This window comes from Amblyomma maculatum, chromosome 10 (assembly GCF_055883805.1).
Source record: "Amblyomma maculatum isolate TAMU_Amacu chromosome 10, ASM5588380v1, whole genome shotgun sequence".
Taxonomy (NCBI): domain Eukaryota; kingdom Metazoa; phylum Arthropoda; class Arachnida; order Ixodida; family Ixodidae; genus Amblyomma; species Amblyomma maculatum.
In genome coordinates, this window is record NC_139353.1 from 27057499 (window position 1) to 27066771 (window position 9273).

Below are 9273 nucleotides of genomic sequence, written 5' to 3' on the forward strand. Positions count from 1 at the left end.
CCTTTGACGTTCTTAGACAGCCATTGAGAAGTTAAGTTACAGAAAACGGTATCCATGCTATGTTGAGCTTCCATACAGTAAGCGAGGTTATCTATATGAGCCTAACCTGGCAACAGGGTATATTAAAGCATAAAAAGCCCTCTCTTGTATTACCGGGCTTACCCAAGCTAAGCCGCGGCCATTTCTTTCTCTCCTTTGAACGCTGTGATCCGGCAGTCTTCAGCGAGGCATATTAAAAGTGTTCTGAAGAATGGCTCACATCTGACAAGAAGGCGATCTTTTACGAGAAACGGGATTTCCAAAAACATTACACGATTCGAAGCTCTATTCTGTAACTTGCTCTTGCTGTAAGTCTACATGCCTAACATAGGCAGAGGAAGCTGTAGCCTTGTTGAAATAAAAGACAAATTTATGGCCCACATGCGAGACACTTGTATCTGCTTTCTTTTTCCCTAATATCAAAGCAAGCAAAGACGTCTAACAAGTGCCAAATATTGTGCCATTCTCTCAGTGCAAGAAATCAACGCAATAAAAAGGCAATGTGAAAGGCGCTACAGCGTTGGCTGTTAAGGCGAAGCTTAAGTGTCCTGCTGAGTTTCATGTATGTGTGTTTCTTGTACACTTATAGACGGCCTTATGACAATCACTCCATTTCACTGTTCTTAATTCCACCCGGCGTCAATCTGCACCCTTCACTTCGGCTGCGACACGAAATCAAGACAAGTTCCACCAGCTTCCCTATGCTGCCAAGCAGCACTACTATTTTTAGCAGAGTCTCCTCCTGCTTGTAATGCCGACAACATACATGCCGGAAAGCATGCTGCCAACAAATGAGCGCATAACGCGTTCGTGATTGTCTACGATATTAATGCGGTTTCTGTAAAGAACAAAAACAATATGATCACGGCCGAAATATATGGGGTAAAAAAACTTTACAGCCGGGAGCAGTAATGCGTTTGGCTGATAAATGAGGGAAAATGCATTGAAGAAAAGGAGAAGGTTCCGTGCACTTCTTTAGTAGAACGTTTCCCGCGGTGTTATCAGACTCTTTCTGCTAGTTACGACCGCCGTTGGACGTCTATTGTTTCTCTTCAGTAGTGCCCATCTTAATGTATACTAAAATTACCAGAACCATCGCAACCCCGTATTCGAGTTGAAAGTTACTCATGCCTGAGACTTTAATGACGCAAGGTGCAATGACGAAAGCCGTCCATTGATTCATCGCACTCTGCTCAAATTAAATTGGGCTTGAAATTGCCGCTTTGCTGTTTTGCGGTTCTATCCTTGCTGTTAGTATGTTGTGCAATACTGGAATAGAATTGTCAACTCCTGTGATGGCCACATGCCTCAAGTACGGTTTAATGACCTCAAAAACGTTCACGACTTCTGGCTTGGCACTTTAGTCAATTTTTAAGTAGAAATATCGTCATTCATGCAACCAATCTTCCATCTATGAAATTGTACAAGAAATAAAAAAAATATTACACTCTTTCCAATTAAGGGTGCTAGGAAGTCGCTAGCGCATTCCATACCCAATCAAGCATATAACATTTATTTTGCATTTGTTGGCCCGAATTGTTCTACATGCTTCACGGTAATACAGTTCTTTCATGTGTGCATATTTTCCTCAGCAAAGTTGTCACGATGCTCGAAGCCCACTGAAGATTACGGCATTATTAAGCTACGTCCCATTGGTATCAATATTAGTCGGCTTTTTTCCTTCTGACCAAGTGCTATATACTATATTTGAAGCAAAATTGTTACCACGAATAACACTGAACAAAATACTAAGTCCCTAAGCCAGATTGAAGGCATGCCAAGTGGCGTCTGCTGCATCCAGGAGGCTACATTAGTTATACATTTGGTAAGCATTCAGAAATAAAATTGTGTGACTTTCCTTCCTGCAAGTCTAATTTATATTTACGCACTGCATTTCGGACCCGAAAATAGCATAATCGGTGCATATCAAGCATTGCCAAAAGCAGCGTATTATCAATTAACACCGCCAGCGAAGAAATAGCCTAGTTCGGTTGTTCTTCAGCTGCGTCATTACACGTCAACCTTGAGTTTAATTTCAAAAAATGACAACCTTGGTTGTTTACTGGTTGATTACTCAGCATGCGGTGCTCAACGTGTTCCTGATCCCTGCATGACCGTGTGGTTGCAATGAGGAGACTGACAACCTTCATTTCCTGTTTTTTCCGCTGACATGCTCAATCAGCAATACTCAGGTTATTTGGGAATTGTTTTACGGATGCTAGTGAATTGCCAGCATTTCCTTTCTCTTTTCTAAATATTTGCTCAAATGCAAATTGCGCAAACTAAAACTCAAGCTGTGAAAAGGGAGTAATTACTCATTGGCATCCACCCGAGCGCAGCCATGCGGCTTCACTGGAAAGCTATAAAGCTTTCTCAGAAACTTCGTATTTAAAGAAAAAGTCATGCTGGTCCGGGGCTCAAACCCGAGACCACCACCTTTCCGGGGCAGTCGCTCTACCAACTGAGCTAACCAGGACGTTCAGCAGATCAGATGGTAGGGCGAGAGCGAATTTATCTTTAACTCTAAGTGAGAATGGTCGATCAAATATTTAGGGGAATTCCCCACAAATCTATCACAAATCTACTCCACCTTGGGAGATTCCCCTAAATATTCGATGAAACACAAGCTGCGAAGCCACTTATTCGGGCATTTTTCCTCCAGCTCAGAGCTCCACTATCTTTGACGAATTAAAATCTAAAGTATTTGTAATTAAATGATACTTTGATATTGTTACGGACGACAAGGAAGAAGAAGCGGGCAGTGGCGCGGGCAGGAGCGCTCGCGCTAGGCCCACGAACATTCATTAAACGTCATCTACCATCGCCATCGGTCATGTTCTGTCTCCTGTCTTCATCGGCTTGCCGCTTCGTAACAATGTGATTATTTACGACCGTTTTCTTTTCGAATTCGCCGATACGACCCCACGTACCCTTCTTCGAACGCTACGCTCTCTCCCTACGAATCAAAATTTGTCCTCATGCTAAATAAGAAATAAAAACTGCCCTGAACCACATATGCTTTTGCGTCACACCCTTAACGCTGGAGTTGCCAGGTATTGGATCGAACGCAAACAGGGTGTTCCATTGAAAGCTCATTGGGACGCATCAAGTTTCAAGAAGCGGCGTCAGAACTTGCTGGTGACGTCAAAAAGTATTTCAAAGATTAGAAAGTTATAAAGCATCGTCCCTGAGCGCTTTCTATTCGCTGTATGGTGGAGCTTAACTGCCCCCCTAATTTTTCTTTCTTTTTTTCCTTTATCTCTTTGAGTTCTCTGTCCGCACGAGGCAGCTGTAGCGGCTGAGCTATTCGCCGCGAGGTCAACCTAGAGGTGGTGCCACCGTCGCTCCGATAGTGGGGATCAGCTATCACCGGCGCTCGCAGAAATGCACGCGGCGTGTCTGCTTCCGAGTTTTACGGCGGGTTTGTTGGAGATGAAAACGTGCATTCTGCAATGGATTAGTTATTTACTTATTTGAGTGTTCCAATATTGCAGAAAAAAATTCGTGGATTTCGCCAATGCAGAAAAAAAAGAAAAAAAGTAGCGCGCATTTCAGAAAAACAAGGCACGCAACCACCCGTCTTTTAGATTTACTGGCATCGCTTTGCACGCTTTTTTCATTGTACGGCAGCGCTCACAGGCCTGATACTTGGGCCTAAACATGACATATCTTGTCGCCTTTTCAACAGCGTGCACGTGCCTTATACGAGTGAGATAGGCAAAATTAGTGCCAAATCCACGCAGATACAAGGTTCTTGCTCTAACCTGCAGTACTTTAGAATGAATTGAGGCAGCCTGGTTCATTATATCGTACTTTACTCTAGGACTAATCAGGTTAAATGTAACACTGACAGCGTACTGCCCGGCGAGTTACCGTAGACTGAGTGGACATCAACTCTGGCTAGACAACCAGGCACAGGTATTCCCCAAAAATAAGATTACGTCGGCACCCTGCAGGACAGCTGACTAGTCACGTGTAAAGCGGTGAATGAACTGAGTTTGCCGAGCTCACAACAAAGCGGATACTTCTTGCGGCAGATACTCTGGTAGTGTTGCACTGTGAAATGACTCTAAATGATTTCCTGAAACCAAGGGAAGTATAAGAAATTTCTGTTGTGTGGGATGTTTATAAATGGTAAATTAGTAGTTTAATTATTTCATTTTTTATTGACAATGAATTTCACCATATGACAGAACTTTTACAAACTTGACAATATTTGGGACTATCAACGGTTAATTTTCCGTAACGTTAACGTGCAAGCTATGAATCAGTATCTGTGAAGACATCGTAAAAACTGCGCTTGGTCGCTTCATGTTCTGGCAAAGAATTTTGAAGGCTAAAGGTTTCTTTATCACTATAATTATTGTTGACTAATGACTTGGGGGTTCTTTCGTTTACTTCCAAAACAGGTGTCGTATATAAAACTATCCTGAAAGAAATGGAGTTCATCTTGTCATGTGACTATAAATTGGTATTTATTCCCCAAATATAAGCACCCATGGTTAAGCCCGTATGAAACTATTTTACTTCCATTGTCAGAAACAACCAGTTTGCTCGAAAGACAGCGCAGACGAAAAGGGGTTCTAATGATTATAATGGGCTACCAGTGTACGTTGATCTGCGTGTATTATGAAATATTTTTGTAACACGTGCTGGAAAGATCTGTTTCTCAAACGTTCGAGCATTTATTTAAAGCAAAATGTGCTTACTACCACTGTTACGGATGCGCAGAAGCCTTCAACAGAAAGGAAAAAAGAAAAAAAAAATGCATATATGGGTTTATCGCGCCATGCGACGTCGGCTATATGAAGGGTGATGTAGCGGCAGTCTTGGAGTCGTTGACCATGTGAGATTGTTAATGTTCAGTCAAATCCCACAGCCGAGGAGCGCCTTTCGAAACGGCCGGGATCAAACCCCCCCTTCTCAAAATCAGCAGTCGAGCGCCCTACCACTGAGACACCGCGACAGAAGTTTAACAGAAAAAAAACTCGAACAATCTTATCGTGGATACAGAAGGCACAGAGTGGCTTGTTCAAACAGAATTTTGCTATTCAGCCGTCTGCGGTCGCATGTTTCAGTAGTTGCGATATTCCAAACAGAAACGGGTATATACGGTTTTTGAGCGTTTGCATTAAGTTGTATTGACGGCAGCAACCTGGTTTGCTTTGACACGGCTCCTAACGCCAGCAGTGCTTCATTTGAGACACCGTTTGTCAAAGAATCTCAAGCGCCGAAGACCGCGACTAATAATGTCCTTTCCAGCGTGACATACACTATATGGAAAAGTATACATTTTTTAATGGAGCCTGGGGCAAATAGCCTGTTCATATTTATTTTGCAAGAGGCAGATAGATAAGCAAAAGCGCACAGAAAGCGCGAACCAAACAAAAAGCACTCTTGTACACGCCGCACGCGCGCACGTAAATCACCGCGGGCTGGCACGTGACGCGAACACTCAGCCACACTTGGTAGGTTTCGCCGCTATGACGCTATGTGGCGACTCTGCTCGATCTCGAGGCCAATAGAGCCAGATGACAGGCCCTTGCAACTTAGGGCGAAAGCCTTTCACAGCTCATGAGTAACGTCCGCAGAACGCGTACACGAGGTATGTTTCGTGAGATTTCGCGCTATTGCGCGGGTTATTGTTGAGTTTCCGGTATAAAATAACCGATAATTATAGTTCACGACATATAAAGAGCGATGAGAAACAGCCTCTCTTTCCAGTTTGTCTCAAGAGAGTGATAATGATAATACATGATGAGAAAGAGAGAGACTCTCACCCCCTATCTCCCCTCCTCTTTTTATCTGCCTCTTCTCTTTCCCTCTAACCCTCCCTCCCCCTATTCGGCTCGCCTTCCCTTCTTTCCTCCCGATCCTCCTCGCTCCCCCTCCATCTCTCCCCTTCTCTTCCTCTCGTTCTCCCATACCTCATTCTCCACCTCCCTGTCGAGAGAGAGAGAGAGAGAGTAGAGAGAGGAAGACAGTCTCTCCTAAAGATATAGCAGAGTGTGATAGAGAGGGAGAATGTCTCTCAGTCTTCCTCTCTGTCTCCATAGCTAGCGAGAGAGCCTCTCCCTTTCTCGCTCTCTCGAGGAATTAGGGACGTTCGAAGGATCGCATCTGAGCGGCGAAAATTCTTTCGGTTTTTCTGAACGTAACGTAGCCTAAGTGTTCCCTCAAAAGTTTCTTGTTTCTCTTCCTACTACAATCGCAACAACAATAAGAACAAGAAAAGGATATACGAACCGCGCTAAACTCCGTGGCCTCACATGTCGCGTCCACTTTTTGCGTAGCAGTTTGGCCTTACCAGTATAAGCTATTCAATTCAGTTCAGTTCAGTTCAGGCGTTCAGTCGTGTCCGACTCTTCGTGACCCTATGGACCATGTCACGCCACGCTTTCCGGTCTCTCACTATCTTCTTAACATCACATAACTTCATCTGCAGTGCCTCGAGGAGGCCATCTAACCATCGCGTTCGCTGCCTACCCCTTCTCCGGCGACCCTCAACCTTTCCCAACATCAAATCTTTCTCCAGCGACTCCTCTCTTCTCATCAGATGACCAAAGTAGCTGAGCTTTAACTTTAGAATTTGACCCTCCAATAAGCAGTCAGGGTTTATGGTCGACAATATCGACTGATTTGATCTTCTGGCAGTCCAAGGAACTCTCAAGAGTCTTCGCCAGCACCACAATTCAAACGCGTCAATTCTTCGGCGGTCAGCCTTTTTCACAGTCCAACTCTCGCATCCATACATCACAAGACCATAGCACGAGTTATACGGATCTTGGTTGGCAGACTAATGTCTCTGCTCTTTACTAGGCGGTCAAGGCTAACCATTGCTCTCTTTCCCAGAAGCAAGCGTCTCCTAATTTCATGGCTGCAGTCTCCTTCCGAGGTAATCTTGGAGCCCAAGTACAGAAAATCTGTCACAGCTTCCAGTTCTTGTCCATTGATGCTCCAGGACTTGATAGGGCAAGACGCCATGATCTTTGTCTTTTTAATGTTCAGTTAAAGCCCAAACTTCTCACTCTTTTCTTGTACGCGCATCAGAAGTCTCTTGAGTTCCACTTCCCTTTCTGCCATTAAAGTGGTATCATCCGCATATCTAAGGTTGTTGATACGTTTTCCAGCAATCTTCACTGCAGCTGAAGACTCGTCCAGACCGGCCTTCCTCATGATGCACTCTGCATATAGGTTAAATAGGCAGGGCGACAGTATGCAGCCTTGCCTCACCCCTTTCTCAATCGGAAACCAATCAGTAAGACCATGCCCAGTTCTGACTGTGGCCTCTTGCCCTTCATACAGGTTCCTGAGGAGACAGATGAGGTGAATTGGAACTCCCATCTCTTGGAGAGCTTGCCACAATCTGCTGTGATCTACGCAGTCAAACGCTTTCGCATAATCAATAAAGCAGAAGTAAATGGGTTTCTGAACTCTCTTGCTTTTTCCATGATCCAGCGAAGGTGAACTATGCCTGGGCAGGACGAGGCCAGAGGAAACTCTGGTGGACGTCCGAAGCGATTCTGACGTGCAAATCGATCGTCCGATCCGGGTATAGAGGCGAAAGACCAATCGAACCATCTAGTAGCTGGTTCCCTCCGAAGTTTCCCTCAGGATAGCTGGCGCTCGATGGGAGAGCAGTCACACCTGGTAAAGCGAATGATTAGAGGCATTGGGGTCGAAACGTCCTCAACCTATTCTCAAACTTTCAATGGGTGTACGGGAGGCCTTCTGGGTTGAGGCCTCCCGCTGCGATGAGAGTGCCAAGTGGGCCACTTTTGGTAAGCAGAACTGGCGCTTGAACCTTGAACCAATGTCTTTAAATAAAGACATTGGTTCAAGGTTAGAACAACGCTTTCTCAGCTTGTATAATGCATCTGGGTATTGTTTATACGTATTGTGCAATAAGCTTGACAATAAATATTTAACAATTGCCTTTTTGATTGCAGTTTACTGAGACATTTGTAGCTCACTGTAAACATTTTCACATCAGATAATAAATTTTTAGAGAATGGTAGATAGCTGCCACTGCAGCGTCAGCAATTTTACTGCGTAAGCAGGTACGATCACGCGTCGGCACACGACAGCAACTGTGCAATCTGTAAGAGCACTATTCATTTCTAGAAACGTGCACCACACAGCAGTGCACCATTCACGATCTCTGTTCCCGTTTGTCGTACACCTTCGGGCAAGGCGTACATGCTATAAAATAAGGCGATTTTTCTTTTTCGCTCCAAACCGCACCATGAGTGATACGGATGACCTTTATGTTTCACATCGGTGTGCCTAGAGCGGTACAGATGTTTAACGCGCATATGCTGGATTATATATTCTTGTATAATAGTTTAAGAATAATAGTGCACATTGCGCTGAGCGAATGCAAGCTGTCTTGAATTCTTACCGCTAAATTTACGCGTGAATAATGGGATCCTGCAAATCCAATCGCATACAACACAATTTTTGCTCTTAGCGACATTTTGCGTTAATCACGAACTTATAACGAACATTAACGAACCTACGACAACCATGCATTGGTAAAGGTATAAAAGCGCTCGAAAATGAAGTTTTTGGAGGCTTTAGCAAAAGACACCCCCATTCAGATCTAGATCACTAAAAATTGCGGTTCCTACTGCTCGTTTACGCTACGCATTTACTCGCCGATTATTCTCTTTGTTCGTTTAAAACTGCATTTCACCATACACCACTAGGTCCTCACGTAAGTTTTACAAGGTTTCATGATGCATGTCCTCTTATTTAGTACTTCTTATCATGTGAACAAAAGTGGCCTTCTATTCTGATATCATCTTTAATCGCCTTGATAAAGCGGTTTAATTACTCACATCTACGTCAGAAAACATCCGCAATATCCTCGTTTATCATTCTCTGTGTATGTGAAGGGATTTATAAATTCACCCTCTCTCAGTCGGCTCCAAGCGGGATAGCGTCAGTTTGTTAAGAATAGTTAGCCGTTCGTTGATTTGCTGTCTTGTTTTGGTCGCTTAGTATATTGAATTTTGCATGATCATCCGCCACCCGTCTGTGAAAAGTAATTCGCACAAGCAACCAGTGAACCATCATGTAATTTCTATAGTCAAAGCGAATTGATTTGCGGTACTGAACTTTAGGACACCGTGCATTCACTATATTTTTCTTTCAGAAGTTACTACGCAGATTGGTATAGATAACAACCATAAGCATATCAAAGAATATATCTTCATCGCTTTCAATCGGAAG

The 9273-nt window shown here is 43.9% G+C and overlaps 1 long non-coding RNA gene across 1 annotated transcript in view; it reads left to right on the forward strand.

The window, feature by feature from the left end:
• Window positions 1-8562: 8562 nt before the first annotated feature.
• The window catches only part of LOC146175952 (uncharacterized), a 6068-nt gene continuing 5357 nt past the window's right edge, over window positions 8563-9273 (forward strand). The window contains exon 1 of the long non-coding RNA XR_014701155.1: window positions 8563-8755. This is a non-coding gene — a long non-coding RNA (uncharacterized LOC146175952). The remainder of the gene's footprint in view (window positions 8756-9273) is intronic.